We start from the raw sequence: 18,295 nt of genomic DNA, 5'->3' as shown, positions 1-18,295 counted from the left end.
CAACAATTTGGTGCTTTATCTCAGTTCCCAAGGATTACGTTTCTACCTTTCAGAATGTCAGTCACCTTTATACTAAACTAATCTTTACTATGTTCTTAAAATGTATCCTTATAGTTAAAAGATTCCATCAATATACGTTTCCTTCTACTTTTCTACCCCTATATTTACACCATTAATCACATACTTTTGCTAAATATCATAGAAAAAGACTAAAGCCCTGTAAATATGTACATTACATACTTAGTTCTTCTGTCGGTCATGACATAGAGCAATCGAAAACTGAGCTCCCATTCAGTATAATAGTTTGGGCAATATCACCTCTGATTGGCTAAATCCTCAGAAGCTAAGAATAAATAAATAAACAATGAGTGTGGTATGGACCATGGCTTTAGAAAGAAATATCATTTATTTCAAAATATGCAAAAACATCACAATATTGCAATGCATATTACAATCCTATCTTTCCCAAATTGTTCTCTCCATCGATAGTTTAAAAACAGGGCTATCCATGGTCTTACCTGCTAGCAATGCCTTATAATCAACTACTCAATCTCCTTGACTCCAGTTCCTTTTTTTTTTTTTTTTTTTATTCTATATTTTGCTGATGCTACTTGCACAGCATTACCTAAATTTGTAAATTTTCTACGGCAAGCATTATCTGAATATGTCAATTTGCTACAGCAATGCTATTAAAACACTAACTTATTTTATGTTCTGCCTTCATAATTTCCACCCTCCCAGCAAATCTTTTCTAGACAATCAGTTGCTTTCCATATAATGATCACCATCTTAGACAAAATATAGAAGATTACTCAAATTAGATGTAATCTACAAAATGTACTTCCTGTGCATTTCATGGGTGTCTGTTTTTACATGTATTAAACCTCATCTAATATATTTCTGTAAAAGATTCTGGAGGTCCTAGTTAAAGTAGCCAGAGTCAGGTAGATAAATCAAGAATTAAAGTGATGGTAAACTCTACATGTTTAAAAATCAGGTCAGGAATCTAAGCAATATCTTAGATGGACTTTAATTGATCACTTCTAATGAAGATGCACTGTTGTGCCATTATAATACACCGTGACCCGGCTGCCCACTTCAATGGTTTTTGCTTTTCTCTATGGGCTCCATGTACTAAGCGGCGGGCGGGCGGACAGCTTCTCAACTTGCGAAGCTGTCCGCCTGCCTTCGCTGCACATGGGCAGTGGATCTGTTGATCCGCTTGCCCATATGTATCATTCCACACTCATCAGAGTGTGTAATGCCCGCCCCTTCATTCGTGCAACCAATCGTACTTCCTGTGCATTTCATGGGTGTCTGTTTTTACATGTATTAAACCTCATCTAATATATTTCTGTAAAAGATTCTGGAGGTCCTAGTTAAAGTAGCCAGAGTCAGGTAGATAAATCAAGAATTAAAGTGATGGTAAACTCTACATGTTTAAAAATCAGGTCAGGAATCTAAGCAATATCTTAGATGGACTTTAATTGATCACTTCTAATGAAGATGCACTGTTGTGCCATTATAATACACCATGACCCGGCTGCCCACTTCAATGGTTTTTGCTTTTCTCTATGGGCTCCATGTACTAAGCGGCGGGCGGGCGGACAGCTTCTCAACTTGCGAAGCTGTCCGCCTGCCTTCGCTGCACATGGGCAGTGGATCTGTTGATCTGCTTGCCCATATGTATCATTCCACACTCATCAGAGTGTGTAATGCCCGCCCCTTCATTCGTGCAACCAATCGCGCGACTGAAGGGGCTGTTAATCACAGAGAGCGAGCAAGCTCTCAGTGATTTTCCCTCGCCACTTTAGAGGTGGCATAGGGTGTAAGAAGCAGCGGTCTAATGATCGCTGCTTCTTACATTGCGGAAAGCAGGCTTGCATATGTGAACCTGCCCCGCAAGGGCTCCAAAGCAGCTTTCGCTGCTTCGCACATGGAGCCCAATAACCGTACGGTACTCACACAATTTTTTTTGTAGCTAGAGCTGGAGAACAGTTCAAACCTTTAGCTCAGAAAAAAAAAACACTTTCGAACTGAGCGCCTGGAGCGCAGGGTATTAGAATTTCAGCTTTATATTAAAAAGCAAGTTATAGCGCATCTTCATTATGACTAATGAATTAAATTCCATCTAAAATATCACTAACATTCCGGATCTGTTTCTACAAAGGGAAAGTTTACCATCACTTTAAAGTAAATAAGTATCTATAAGGCAGAGAAAAGTAAGCCTGGACAAGGAGTGGGACAGAGCTGAGACAATGGCATCAGTTACACAACACTACTGCCATATAGGGCTCAATGTATAAAAGGCTTCCCCTCGCTACAACTGCAGGTTCTCACAAAAGAACCTGCAGTCAGTATTTATCAAGCAGCGGTCATTAGGCCGCTGCTTCCCTAACCTCATCTCCACCTCTTAGGTGGAGAATTTCAACCTCCGTGGTCTTGTCAGACCGGGTTGATTGACAGCTCCTGCCCGCACGTGGTTGACTGTGCACAGGCAGGGGGCTGGGATTGGACGTGAGTGCAAAATAAAGAGCTGGGGTGGATAGGTGCGCATATGTACACCCCTTTCCACCCCAGCTTGATAAATTGAGTCCATAGTGTTCATGCTTCTGGGCCTATCTAGGTATTCTCTTCAACAAATGATACTAAGGAGAATTAAGTAAATGTGATAACTGGAAAAAAATTGAATTTTTAAAATGTATTTATTTGTTATGGCCTGCTCTATATAAACAATGACCATTTCATTTTTACTTTCCCTTTAAATCAAAATTGGAATGCGCTGGTGTTAAAGCAGGATAAAGCTGTTTAGTGAAATTGGAGGAAAGAGAATTATAAAGATAACTGACAGTTTTTAGCAACAAGCAAGAGAAGAATGCAGTAATATCTTCCTCAGCTTCAGAGACATGTCTGAGGTAAAATAAAGAATTAACTAAGATTATGTGTGGGTTTATTTTACAAACAGATATGTAAGTAACAAGAGATTTTTTCTTAAATAATAGCTATGAGATGCAACTGGCCCTCTGGTATGTGACAAAAAAGTGTAGAAAAAAGCGAATCATTAGTTTGTAATTCTTCTGGGGATGCAAGCGCGTGTATTGATTTAAAGCAGTATTATTATTTTTATTATTGTCATTTATTTGTAAAGCACCGCTAAATTCTGCAGGGCTGGTGACACAGGCAGCCAATAAGCCTAAACAGAAGAATAAAAACACCGAAAAAATGCACCCGGAGGAAACAGTGGACAGAAAATCATCCAAACAAGGGTCATGGGAGTGCAATGCTTTAATTCCTGTTCCAAAGACCAAATGCCATTTTAGCAAAAGTACAACATGCTGCAAATTTTACTTCTGCTAAATATAATGAAGTTATCTTTTACCAGAACAGAATATTGTAGATGGAAAGGAACTGAGTGGTGCATTATATCCGTGTCACTTTAATCCCTAAAATGTGAACAACATCTCTTCCTAAAAGAATATAAAAAACAATTCTGCTGCTTTCTTTAGCTTTCTCTTTTCTTTTTTTTAAATTATTAAAAAAAAAAAAAATCAGAGATCAGTGCCTTAAACAAACCAAAAATATCAGTCTGACAGCAATGGTGCAAGAAAGTGCAGAGTATATAAGATCACTCAGTAATCAGCTGCTCCCTGGAGTGCACACAAGGTACCAATATGACAGCAATGGTGCAAGTAAATGCACAGTGTATTAGATTATGCAGTAATCAGCGGCTGCCTGGAGTGCACACAATAAGGTACCAATCTGACAGCAATGGTGCAAGTAAATGCACAGTGTATTAGATTATGCAGTAATCAGCGGCTGCTTGGAGCGCACACAACAAGGTACCAATCTGACAGCAATGGTGCAAGTAAATGCAGTGTATTAGATTATGCAGTAATCAGCGGCTGCCTGGAGCGCACACAACAAGGTATCAGTCTGACAGCAATGGTGCAAGTAAATGCACACGGCTAGATTTAGAGTTCTGCGGCCAAAGGGGTGCGTTAGCTACGCGTGCTTTTTTTCCCCCACACCTTTTAAATACCGCTGGAATTTAGAGTTCACAGAATGGCTGCGTTAGGCTCCAAAAAAGGGAGCGTAGAGCATATTTACCGCCACTGCAACTCTAAATACCAGCGTTGCTTACGGATGCGGTCAGCTTCAAAAACGTGCTCGTGCACGATTCCCCCATAGAAAACAATGGGGCCATTTGAGTTGAAAAAAAAACTAACACCTGCAAAAAAGCAGCGTTCAGCTCCTAACGCAGCCCCATTGTTTTCTATGGGGAAACACTTCCTACGTCTGCACCTAACACCCTAACATGTACCCCGAGTCTAAACACCCCTAACCTTACACTTATTAACCCCTAATCTTCCGCCCCCGCTATCACTGACACCTGCATATTTGTTTAACCCCTAACCTGCCGCTCCGTACACCCCCGCAACCTACATTATACCTATGTACCCCTAATCTGCTGCCCCTAACACCGCCGACACCTATATTATATGTATTAACCCCTAATCTGCCACCCCTGCTATTGCTGACCCCTGCATATTATTATTAACCCCTAATCTGCCGCTCCGTACACCGCCGCAACCTACATTATACCTATGTACCCCTAATCTGCTGCCCCTAACACCGCCAATAGATCGGAACAGCCAATAGAATGCGAGCTCAATCTGATTGGCTGATCCAATCAGCCAATCGGATTGAACTTGAATCTGATTGGCTGATTCCATCAGCCAATCAGAATTTTCCTACCTTAATTCCGATTGGCTGATAGAATCCTATCAGCCAATCGGAATTCGAGGGACGCCATCTTGGATGACGTCCCTTAAAGGAACCTTCATTCTTCATTTGGACGTCGGAAGAAGAAGATGGATCCTCGCTGGAGGTCTTCAAGATGGAGCCGTTCGTCATCGGATGAAGATAGAAGATGCCGCTTGGATCAAGATGGTTGCCGGTCCGGATCTCCTCTTCTTTCCGGATAGGATGAAGACTTTGGAGCCTCTTCAGGACCTCTTCAGCCGCGGCTTGATAGAAGACTTCAGCCGGATTATGGATCGCCAGCCGCCGCTTGGGCTTGGATCAAGACTTCGGAGGACGGATCGGTTAACCTGGCATGGTGAAGATAAGGTAGGAAGATCTTCAGGGGCTTAGTGTTAGGTTTAATTAAGGGGGGTTTGGGTTAGATTAGGGGTATGTGGGTGGTGGGTTGTAATGTTGGGGGGGGGGGGGGTATTGTATGTTTTTTTTTACAGGCAAAAGAGCTGAATTATTTGGGGCATGCCCCGCAAATGGCCCTTTTCAGGGCTGGTAAGGTAAAAGAGCTTTGAACTTTTTTAATTTAGAATAGGGTAGGGCATTTTTTTATTTTGTGGGTCTTTGTTATTTTATTAGGGGGCTTAGAGTAGGTGTAATTAGTTTAAAATTGTTGTAATATTTTTCTAATGTTTGTAAATATTTTTTTATTTTTTGTAACTTAGTTCTTTTTTATTTTTTGTACTTTAGTTAGTTTATTTAATTGTAGTTATTTGTAGGTATTGTATTTAATTAATTTATTGATAGTGTAGTGTTAGGTTTAATTGTAGGTAATTGTAGGTAGTTTATTGATTTTATTTATTGATAGTGTAGTGTTAGGTTTAATTGTAACTTAGGTTAGGATTTATTTTACAGGTAATTTTGTAATTATTTTAGCTATTAAATAGTTATTAACTATTTAATAGCTATTGTACCTGGTTAAAATAATTACAAAGTTGCCTGTAAAATAAATATTAATCCTAAAATAGCTACAATATAATTATTATTTATATTGTAGCTATATTAGGGTTTATTTTACAGGTAAGTATTTAGCTTTAAATAGGAATAATTTATATAATAAGAGTTAATTTATTTAGTTAGATTTAAATTATATTTAATTTAGGGGGGTGTTAGTGTTACGGTTAGACTTAGCTTTAGGGGTTAATACATTTATTAGAGTAGCGGTGAGATCCGGTCGGCAGATTAGGGGTTCATAATTGTAGTTAGCTGGCGGCGACGTTGTGGGGGGCAGATTAGGGGTTAATAAATATAATATAGGGGTCGGCGGTGTTAGGGGCAGCAGATTAGGGGTACATAGGTATAATGTAGGTTGCGGCGGTGTACGGAGCGGCAGATTAGGGGTTAAAAAAATATGCAGGTGTCAGCGATAGCGGGGGCGGCAGATTAGGGGTTAATAAATATTATGTAGGGGTCGGCGGTATTAGGGCAGCAGATTAGGGGTACATAGGGATAACGTAAGTGGCGGTGGTGTACGGAGCGGCAGATTAGGGGTTAAAAAAATTTAATAGAGTTGCGGCGATGTGGGGGGACCTCGGTTTAGGGGTACATAGGTAGTTTATGGGTGTTAGTGTACTTTAGAGCACAGTAGTTAAGAGCTTTATAAACCGGCGTTAGCCCAGAAAGCTCTTAACTACTAACTTTTTTCTGCGGCTGGAGTTTTGTCATTAGATTTCTAACGCTCACTTCAGCCACGACTCTAAATACCGGCGTTAGAAAGATCCCATTGAAAAGATAGGATACGCAAATGGCGTAGGGGGATCTGCGGTATGGAAAAGTTGCGGCTGCAAAGTGAGCGTTAGACCCTTTCCTGACTGACTCCAAATACCAGCGGGCGGTAAAAACCAGCGTTAGGAGCCTCTAATGCTGGTTTTGACGGCTACCGCCAAACTCTAAATCTAGGCCACAGTGTATTAGATTATGCAGTAATCACCGGCTGCCTGGAGCGCACACACAACAAGGTACCAATCTGACATCAATAGTGCAAGTAAATGCACAGTGTATTAGATTATGCAGTAATCACCGGCTGCCTGGAGCGCACACACAACAAGGTACCAATCTGACAGCAATAGTGCAAGTAAATGCACAGTGTATAAGATTACTCAGAAATCAGCGGCTCCATGGAGTACACACAATAAGGTACCAATCTGACAGCAATGGTGCAAGTAAATGCACAGTGTATTAGATCACTCAGTAATCAGCAGCTCCCTGGAGCGCACACAACAAGGTACCAATCTGACAGCAATGGTGCAAGTAAATGCACAGTGTATAAGATTACTCAGTAATCAACGGCTGCCTGGAGCACACACAACAAGGTACCAATCTGACAGCAATGGTGCAAGTAAATGCACAGTGTATTAGATCACTCAGTAATCAGCGGCTCCCTGGAGCGCACACAACAAGGTACCAATCTGACAGCAATGGTGCAAATAAATGCACAGTGTATTAGATTACTCAGTATTCAGCGGCTGCCTGGAGCGCACACAACAAGGTACCAATCTGAAAGCAATAGTGCAAGTAAATGCACAGTGTATAAGATTACTCAGTAATCAGCGGCTGCCTGGAGTGCACACAACAAGGTACCAATCTGAAAGCAATAGTGCAAGTAAATGCACAGTGTATAAGATTACTCAGTAATCAGCGGCTGCCTGGAGCGCACACAACAAGGTACCAATTTGAAAGCAATAGTGCAAGTAAATGCACAGTGTATTAGATTACTCAGTAATCAGCGGCTGCCTGGAGTGCACACACCAAGGTACCAATCTGAAAGCAATAGTGCAAGTAAATGCACAGTGTATTAGATTATGCAGTAATCAGCGGCTGCCTGGAGCACACACAACAAGGTACCAATCTGATAGCAATGGTGCAAGTAAATGCACAGTGTATTAGATTATGCAGTAATCAGCGGCTGCCTGGAGCGCACACAACAATGTACCAATCTGACAGCAATGGTGCAAGTAAATGCACAGTGTATAAGATCACTCAGTAATCAGCAGCTGCCTGGAGTGCACACAACAAGGTACCAATCTGACAGCAATGGTGCAATTAAATGCACAGTGTATTAGATTATGCAGTAAAGAGCGGCTGCCTGGAGCGCACACACAACAAGGTACCAATCTGACAGCAATGGTGCAATTAAATGCACAGTGTATTAGATTATGCAGTAAACAGCGGCTGCCTGGAGCGCACACACAACAAGGTACCAATCTGACAGCAATGGTGCAAGTAAGGGCACAGTGTATAAGATTATGCAGTAATCAACGGCTGCCTGGAGCGCACACAACAAGGTACCAATCTGATAGCAATGGTGCAAGTAAATGCACAGTGTATTAGATTATGTAGTAAACAGCGGCTGCCTGGAGCGCACACACAACAAGGTACCAATCTGACAGCAATGGTGCAAGTAAGGGCACAGTGTATTAGATTATGCAGTAATCAGCGGCTGCCTGGAGCGCACACAACAAGGTACCAATCTGACAGCAATAGTGCAAGTAAGGGCACAGTGTATAAGATTACTCAGTAATCAGCGGCTGCCTAGAGCGCACACAAGGTTCCAGTCTGAGCATAAAATATTTAAATAAATAAGTAATCAAAAAAAGACTAAAGCAGCTTTTTATTAACAGTATTTATGCTAGAAGATTTGTTAAAAAGGTTATACTGCAATTGTAAAGCTATTTCATTCCATTTGCTTATGTTCTTTTAAAGGGATAGAAACTTCAAAATTCTAGTATAAGTTATTATTGTTTTTCACACATTTATTAACTATTTAATAGCTATTGTACCTGGTTAAAATAATTACAAAGTTGCCTGTAAAATAAATATTAATCCTAAAATAGCTACACTATAATTATTATTTATATTGTAGCTATATTAGGGTTTATTTTACAGGTAAGTATTTAGCTTTAAATAGGAATAATTTATATAATAAGAGTTAATTTATTTAGTTAGATTTAAATTATATTTAACTTAGGGGGGTGTTAGTGTTACGGTTAGACTTAGCTTTAGGGGTTAATACATTTATTAGAGTAGCGGTGAGATCCGGTCGGCAGATTAGGGGTTAATAATTGTAGGTAGCTGGCGGCGACGTTGTGGGGGGCAGATTAGGGGTTAATAAATATAATATAGGGGTCGGCGGTGTTAGGGGCAGCAGATTAGGGGTACATAGGTATAATGTAGGTTGCGGCGGTGTACGGAGCGTCAGATTAGGGGTTAAAAAAAATATGCAGGTGTCAGCGATAGCGGGGGCGGCAGATTAGGGGTTAATAAATATTATGTAGGGGTCGGCGGTATTAGGGCAGCAGATTAGGGGTACATAGGGATACTGTAAGTGGCGGCGGTGTACAGAGCGGCAGATTAGGGGTTAAAAAAATTTAATAGAGTTGCGGCGATGTGGGGGGACCTCGGTTTAGGGGTACATAGGTAGTTTATGGGTGTTAGTGTACTTTAGAGCACAGTAGTTAAGAGCTTTATAAACCAGTGTTAGCCCAGAAAGCTCTTAACTACTAACTTTTTTCTGCGGCTGGAGTTTTGTCGTTAGATTTCTAACGCTCACTTCAGCCACGACTCTAAATACCGGCGTTAGAAAGATCCCATTGAAAAGATAGGATATGCAAATGGCGTAGGGGGATCTGCGGTATGGAAAAGTCGCGGCTGCAAAGTGAGCGTTAGACCCTTTCCTGACTGACTCCAAATACCAGCGGGCGGTAAAAACCAGCGTTAGGAGCCTCTAACGCTGGTTTTGACGGCTACTGCCAAACTCTAAATCTAGGCCACAGTGTATTAGATTATGCAGTAATCACCGGCTGCCTAGAGCGCACACACAACAAGGTACCAATCTGACAGCAATAGTGCAAGTAAATGCACAGTGTATAAGATTACTCAGTAATCAGCGGCTCCATGGAGTACACACAATAAGGTACCAATCTGACAGCAATGGTGCAAGTAAATGCACAGTGTATTAGATCACTCAGTAATCAGCGGCTCACTGGAGCGCACACAACAAGGTATCAATCTGACAGCAATGGTGCAAGTAAATGCACAGTGTATTAGATTACTCAGTAATCAGCGGCTGCCTGGAGCGCACACAACAAGGTACCAATCTGAAAGCAATAGTGCAAGTAAATGCACAGTGTACAGTATAAGATTACTCAGTAATCAGTGGTTGCCTGGAGTGCACACAACAAGGTACCAATCTGAAAGCAATAGTGCAAGTAAATGCACAGTGTATAAGATTACTCAGTAATCAGCGGCTGCCTGGAGCGCACACAACAAGGTATTAATTTGAAAGCAATAGTGCAAGTAAATGCACAGTGTATTAGATTACTCAGTAATCAGCGGCTGACTGGAGTGCACACAACAAGGTACCAATCTGAAAGCAATAGTGCAAGTAAATGCACAGTGTATTAGATTATGCAGTAATCAGCGGCTGCCTGGAGCGCACACAACAATGTACCAATCTGACAGAAATGGTGCAAGTAAATGCACAGTGTATAAGATCACTCAGTAATCAGCGGCTGCCTGGAGTGCACACAACAAGGTACCAATCTGACAGCAATGGTGCAATTAAATGCACAGTGTATTAGATTATGCAGTAAACAGCAGCTGCCTGGAGCGCACACACAACAAGGTACCAATCTGACAGCAAAGGTGCAAGTAAGGGCACAGTGTATAAGATTATGCAGTAATCAACGGTTGCCTGGAGCACACACAACAAGGTACCAATCTGATAGCAATGGTGCAAGTAAATGCACAGTGTATTAGATTATGCAGTAAACAGCGGCTGCCTGGAGCGCACACACAACAAGGTACCAATCTGACAGCAATGGTGCAAGTAAGGGCACAGTGTATTAGATTATGCAGTAATCAGCGGCTGCCTGGAGCGCACACAACAAGGTACCAATCTGACAGCAATAGTGCAAGTAAGGGCACAGTGTATAAGATTACTCAGTAATCAGCGGCTGCCTAGAGCGCACACAAGGTACCAGTCTGAGCATAAAATATTTCAATAAATAAGTAATCTAAAAAAGACTAAAGCAGCTTTTTATTAACAGTATTTATGCTAGAAGATTTGTTAAAAAGGTTATACTGCAATTGTAAAGCTATTTCATTCCATTTGCTTATGTTCTTTTAAAGGGATAGAAACTTCAAAATTCTAGTATAAGTTATTACTGTTTTTCACACATATGCTGTTTGATCCCATGCACCAGTATTCAAACACCACACTAAGGGGCTGATTCATCAAGCTCTGAATCAAGACCACTGCTCCTTAAAGGGACACTGAACTCAAATGTTTTCTTTCATGATTTAGACAGAGCATGCAATTTTAAGCAACTTTCTAATTTACTCCTATTATCATTTTTCTTTGTTCTCTTGCTATCTTTAGTTGAAAAAAAGGCCTCTAAGCTTTTTTTTGGTTCAGACTCTGGACAGCACTTTTTTATTGGTGGATTCATTTATCCACCAATCAGCAAGGACAACCCAGGTTGTTCACCAAAAATGGGCCGGCATCTAAACTTACATTCTTGCATTTTAAATAAAGATACCAAGAGAATGAAGAACATTTGATAATAGGATAGGATAGGATAATAGGAGTAAATTAGAAAGTTGCATACGATCGGGTTGATTGACACCCCTGCTAGCGGCCGATTGGAATCTGCAGGGGGCATCATTGCACAAGCTGTTTACCAGAACTGCTTGTGCAATGATAAATGCCGACAGTGTATGCTGTCAGCAATTATTGATGTGCCGCGGACATGATCGCTACAGCAGATAATGTCTGTACGCACTTTCATAAATCGGCTCCCTTATCTGAGACTTAGCAGTGGCTTGTATGACACAAATTAAAGCTTCACAGACAAAATACACATCACCACCAGCCCTCAAAAGTAATACTGGTGGAGGGGCCCACAGCATATGTGTGTATGCCACTGAAAAACATTAACAACTAATGGAAGTATATTGCAAAAATGCTTCAATTTAAAATTGAAATGCACTCATGCAGCTTTCAATTTTGACTTTTTTTTGTCCCTTTAAAGGAACAGTCAACACCAGGATTTTTGTTGTTTTAAAAGATAGATAATCCCTTAATTACCCATTCCCCGTTTTTTCATAACTAACACAGTTATAATAATTACACGTTTTACCTCTGTAATTACCTTGTATCTAATCCTCTGCAGACTGCCCCCTTATTTCAGTTCTTTTGACAGACTTGCAGTTTAGCCAATCAGTGCTCACTCCTCAGTAAAATTCATGTGCATAAGCTCAATGTTATCTATATGAAACATATGAGCCTACAATATACTACCAATAGCCCTTAAAAGGCCCTTTTGTAGGGTATCGCCTTAAAGAAATCAACTATTTTACCTGAAAAAAATACAAAGACCCCCCAACAGTAAAACCCACCACCCAACCAACCCCCCAAAATAGAAAACCTAACTCTAACAAAAACCTAAGCTACCCATTGCCCTGAAAATGGCATTTGTATGGGCATTGCCCTTAAAAGGGCATTCAGCTCTATTACATTGCCCTGAAAAGGACATTCAACTCTTTTACATAAATCCCAAACCCTAATCTAAAAAAAACCCACTCAAAAAGATTTAAAAAAAAAACCTAACACTAACCCCTGAAGATCCACTCACAGTTTCTGAAGTCCGGACATCCAGGTGGCAAGAAGTCTTCATCCAGGAGGTGAGGTCTTCATCCATCCAGGCGACGTCTTCTATCTTCATTCAGGCGGAGTCTTCAATTTTCATCCTGGCGGCGTCTTCTATCTTCAACCCGGTGGCGTGGAGTGGGTCCATCCTTGAAGACATCCGCGGCGGAGCGTCCTCTTCATACAGTCACTGCCGTACACTGAAACTTCAATGCAAGAGAGCCTTTTCAAAATGGTGTCTCTTGTATTCCTATTGGCTGATTTTATTTTTGAAATTCAAATCAGCCAATAGGATGAGAGCTACTGAAATCCTATTGGCTGAGTTGAATAGCCAATAGAATTTCAGTAGCTCTCATTCTATTGGCTGATTTGAACAGCCAATAGGATTTCAGTAGCTCTCATCTTATTAGCTGATTTGAATTTAAAAAATCAAATCAGCCAATAGGAATGCAAGGGACGCCAAAACTCATAACTACTGCTTTCAAATGGCGGAATGGATCATGTCGGTATAGGCTGTAATGCAAGCATTTTAGCCTCACCGCACAACTTTTAATACCGGTGCTATGAAAATCCCACGCATTAATTTTTTGGAGTGCAGGATTGACGTTGCATTACAGGCTAAAATGCTTGAGGTATAGCTATACTGACAAGACTCGTAATGGCTGTGTTACTGTTTTTACACTGAAATGGCTATTTTTTCAGCGTTAAAACAATAATGCAAAACTTGTAATCTAGGTATTAGTATGTATAGACAAAAAACTAATTATATCTGCAAAATTATGTTACATTTTCCTGAAAACCTAATTTAAGTTCCATACAAAAATAAATAAATAAAATGATTTAATAAATACAATAACTGACACCCATCCCTCTATATCAGGTGTAGCAGTTATTATTGCAATAGCTTCTGTGTGTTAAAGGGACAGTTAAGTCCAAAAAAAACTTTCACGATTCAAATAGGTCATGCTATTTATATCAGCCAATAGGATGATAGCTAATACAATTCTATTGGCTGATTTGAATAGCCAATAGAATTTAAGTAGCTCTCATGGGTGTTTTTGTTTTAGATTAGGGTTTGGGCTTTATGTAAAAGAGCTGAATGCCCTTTTACGAGCAATGCCCATACAAATGCCCTTTTCAGGGCAATGGGTAACAGTTTTTTTTTTAAGAGTTAGATTTTGTATTTTGGGGGGTTGGTTGGTGTTTGTATTTTTTTTTTGGCAATGCCCTGCAAAATGCCCTTTTAAGGGCTATTGGTAGTTTATTGTAGGCTAGGTTTTTTATTTTATTTTGGGGGGGCTTTTTATTTTTATAGGGCTATTAGATTAGGTGTAATTGTTTTTATTTTTGATAATTTCGTAATTTAGTATCTTTTATTTTTTGTAATTTTAGACTTAAATTGTTTTAGTGGTAGGTTTTTTTAATGTGTAATTTAGTTTTTTTAATTTATAGTTTTTTAATTTTAGTATAATAGTTATGCAAGGTTATTTGTTAGTTTAAATTAAGTTTTTTTTGTTTTTTTTTAATTTCTTTTTTATTGAAAGACAGTAAATAATTACAGTTTACAATTAATTCCCCACAGTGGTCTATGATATAGAGATGTGATTCGCAGATCACAAGAACAGAATAAATGCAAAATGAGATAAGGATCTATAATTTACATTTGTGAGAACATACCAATATGAGTCAACTTCCGTATGATTCTTCCAGATAATAAGCTTGTTCCCATACAGAGTCATTCTGTCTATTTATATAACAGCAGGCTTAAGACAGGGGAATAGAACAATTGTGTCTTAATTTTATATCATCAAACATAAAACATAGTAAAACAAAAAAAAAAAAAAAAAAAAAAAAACAATAACAAGTTTAGAGTGTGAATTTTGAATATTTGGTTTAGATTTTTGTAGAAGTGTGGCTGAATTAGAATGTGCTCCAACCAAAGGATCGAGATAAAGGGGCCTAGTTATCAAGCCGTCAACCTCAAATACGCTGGAATTCCGCAGCGTATTTGTGGCGAGGCTGATTCGCCTTAGTTATCAAAGGCTAGAGACCGGCAAAAGTAGAATTTTGTGACGTAAACTTTGATCCGCCGGACTCAGTCCGACACAGATCGATTCTTACGTCACTCCAGATGTTCCGCACACAAGTGCGGCACAATCTCACTACTTTTGCTAGTTATCAAATGACTAGCAGGTACGCTCGGCACTTTTACGGCCCAGCATACCTGGTTTTCAAACCGCCACCCCTGGAGGCGGCGGATCCCATAGGAATCAATGGGAGTCTGACCATAGCGAAAGTACAAGTTCGCTGCTGACAGACATCCCATTCATTCCTATGGGAGATGTCTGCACCTAACACCCTAACATGTGCCCCGAGTCTAAACACCCCTAATCTGCCCCCCCTACACCGCCGCAACTAAATAAAGTTATTACCCCCTAAACCGCCGCTCCCGGAGCCCACCGACACTATAATAAATATGTTAACCCCTAAACCGCCGCTCCCGGAGCCCACTGCAACTATAATAAATGTATTAACCCCTAAACCGCCGCTCCCTGAACCCGCCGCAACCTATATTAAACTTATTAACCCCTAATCTGCCCCCCTACACCGTCGTCACCTATAATAAATTTATTAACCCCTATCCTGCCCCCCACTACGCCGCCGCCACTGTAATAAAATTATTAACCCCTAAACCTAAGTCTAACACTAACCCTAACGCCCCCCTAACTTAAATGTATTAACCCCTAAACCGCCGCTCCCGGACACCGCTGCCACCTACAGTATACCTAGTAACCCCTATCCTGCCCCCCCTATACCGTCGCCCTCTATAATAAAATTATTAACCCCTATCCTGCTGATCCCGCACCTCGCTGCAACTAAATAAATAGTTTAACCCCTAAACCGCCGCTCCCTGAACCCGCCGCAACCTATATTAAACCTATTAACCCCTATCCTGCCCCCCTACACCGTCGTCACTTATAATAAATTTATTAACCCCTATCCTGCCCCCCACTACGCCGCCGCCACTGTAATAAAATTATTAACCCCTAAACCTAAGTCTAACACTATCCCTAACCCCCCCCTAACTTAAATATTAATTAAATAAATCTAAATAATATTTCTATTATTAACTAAATTAATCCTATTTAAAACTAAATACTTACCTTTAAAATAAACCCTAATATAGCTACAATACAAATAATAATTATATTGTAGCTATGTTAGGATTTATTTTTATTTTACAGGTAACTTTCAATTTATTTTAACTAGGTACAATAGCTATTAAATAGTTATTAACTATTTAATAGCTACCTAGCTAAAATAAACTGAAATTTACCTGTAAAATAAATCCTTACCTAAGTTACAATTACACCTAACACTACACTATACTTTAATAAATTATTCCTATTTAAAACTAAATACTTACCTGTAAAATAAACCCTAATATAGCTACAATATAAATAATAATTATATTGTAGCTATCTTAGGATTTATATTTATTTTACAGGTAACTTTGTATTTATTTTAGCTAGTTAGAATAGTTATTAACTAGTTATTAACTATTTAATAGCTACCTAGCTAAAAGAAATACAAAATTACCTGTAAAATAAATCCTAACCTAAGTTACAATTAAACCTAATACTACACTATCATTAAATTAATTAAATAAACTACCTACAAATAACTACAATTAAATACAATTACATAAACTAACTAAAGTACAAAAAAATAAAAAAAGCAAATTTACAAAAAATAAAAAAAATAAGTTACAAACATTTTACAAATATTACAACAATTTTAAGCTACTTACACCTAATCTAAGCCCCCTAATAAAATAACAAACCCCCCCAAAATAAAAAAATGCCCTACCCTATTCTAAATTAAATAAAGTTCAAAGCTCTTTTACCTTACCAGCCCTTAAAAGGGCCATTTGTGGGGGCATGCCCCAAAAAGTTCAGCTCTTTTGCCTGTAAAAGAAAAATACAACCCCCCCCCAACATTAAAACCCACCACCCACATACCCCTAATGTAACCCAAACCCCCCTTACAAAAACCTAACACTAATCCCCTGAAGATCATCCTACCTTGAGTCGTCTTCACTCAGCAGAGCAGCGATGGAACCGAAGTGGACATCCGGAGCGGAAGAAGTTAATCCTCCAAGCGGCGCTGAAGAAATCTTCCATCCGATGAAGTCATCATCCAGGCGGCGCTGAAGAAGTCTTCGATCCGGGCGATGTCATCTTCCAAGAGGCGCTGAAGAGGTCTTCTATCCGGGCGATGTCATCTTCCAAGCCGGGTCTTGAATCTTCCTCCCGCCGACGCGGAACATCCTTCTTCACCGACGGACTACGACGAATGAAGGCTCCTTTAAGGGACGTCATCCAAGATGGCGTCCCTCGAATTCCGATTGGCTGATAGTATTCCATCAGCCAATCGGAATTAAGGTAGGAAAAATCTGATTGGCTGATGGAATCAGCCAATCAGATTCAAGTTCAATCCGATTGGCTGATCCAATCAGCCAATCAGATTGAGCTCGCATTCTATTGGCTGTTCCGATCAGCCAATAGAAGGAAGATTCAAGACCCGGCTTGGAAGATGACATCGCCCGGATAGAAGACCTCTTCAGCGCCTCTTGGAAGATGACATCGCCCGGATCGAAGACTTCTTCAGCGCCGCCTGGATGATGACTTCATCGGATGGAAGATTTCTTCAGCGCCGCTTGGAGGATTAACTTCTTCCGTTCCGGATGTCCACTTCGGTTCCATTGCTGCTCGGCTAAGTGAAGACGACTCAAGGTAGGATGATCTTCAGGGGATTAGTGTTAGGTTTTTGTAAGGGGGGTTTGGGTTACATTAGGGTTATGTGGGTGGTGGGTTTTAATGTTTGGGGGGGGTTGTATTTTTCTTTTACAGGCAAAAGAGCTGAACTTTTTGGGGCATGCCCCCACAAATGGCCCTTTTAAGGGCTGGTAAGGTAAAAGAGCTTTGAACTTTATTTAATTTAGAATAGGGTAGGGCATTTTTTTATTTTGGGGGGGGTTTGTTATTTTATTAGGGGGCTTAGATTAGGTGTAAGTAGCTTAAAATTGTTGTAATATTTGTAAAATGTTTGTAACTTATTTTTTTATTTTTTGTAACTTAGCTTTTTTTATTTTTTGTACTTTAGTTAGTTTATGTAACTGTATTTAATTGTAGTTATTTGCAGGTAGTTTATTTAATTAATTTAATGATAGTGTAGTATTAGGTTTAATTGTAACTTAGGTTAGGATTTATTTTACAGGTAATTTTGTATTTCTTTTAGCTAGGTAGTTATTAAATAGTTAATAACTAGTTAATAACTATTCTAACTAGCTAAAATAAATACAAAGTTACCTGTAAAATAAATATAAATCCTAAGATAGCTACAATATAATTATTATTTATATTGTAGCTATATTAGGGTTTATTTTACAGGTAAGTATTTAGTTTTAAATAGGAATAATTTATTAAAGTATAGTGTAGTGTTAGGTGTAATTGTAACTTAGGTAAGGATTTATTTTACAGGTAAATTTCAGTTTATTTTAGCTAGGTAGCTATTAAATAGTTAATAACTATTTAATAGCTATTGTACCTAGTTAAAATAAATTGAAAGTTACCTGTAAAATAAAAATAAATCCTAACATAGCTACAATATAATTATTATTTGTATTGTAGCTATATTAGGGTTTATTTTAAAGGTAAGTATTTAGTTTTAAATAGGATTAATTTAGTTAATAATAGAAATATTATTTAGATTTATTTAATTAATATTTAAGTTAGGGGGGGTTAGGGATAGTGTTAGACTTAGGTTTAG

The 18,295-nt window shown here is 39.3% G+C and overlaps 1 protein-coding gene across 1 annotated transcript in view; it reads right to left on the bottom strand.

The window, feature by feature from the left end:
* Positions 1 to 18,295, bottom strand: part of CHSY3 (chondroitin sulfate synthase 3) — a 542,146-nt gene that overhangs the window by 462,529 nt on the left and 61,322 nt on the right. The gene's annotated exons all lie outside the window — the stretch shown is intronic.

Source organism: Bombina bombina, chromosome 2 (genome assembly GCF_027579735.1).
Source record: "Bombina bombina isolate aBomBom1 chromosome 2, aBomBom1.pri, whole genome shotgun sequence".
Taxonomy (NCBI): domain Eukaryota; kingdom Metazoa; phylum Chordata; class Amphibia; order Anura; family Bombinatoridae; genus Bombina; species Bombina bombina.
The sequence above is the reverse complement of the archived record's forward strand: the minus strand, read 5'-3'. Positions and strand labels throughout refer to the sequence as shown.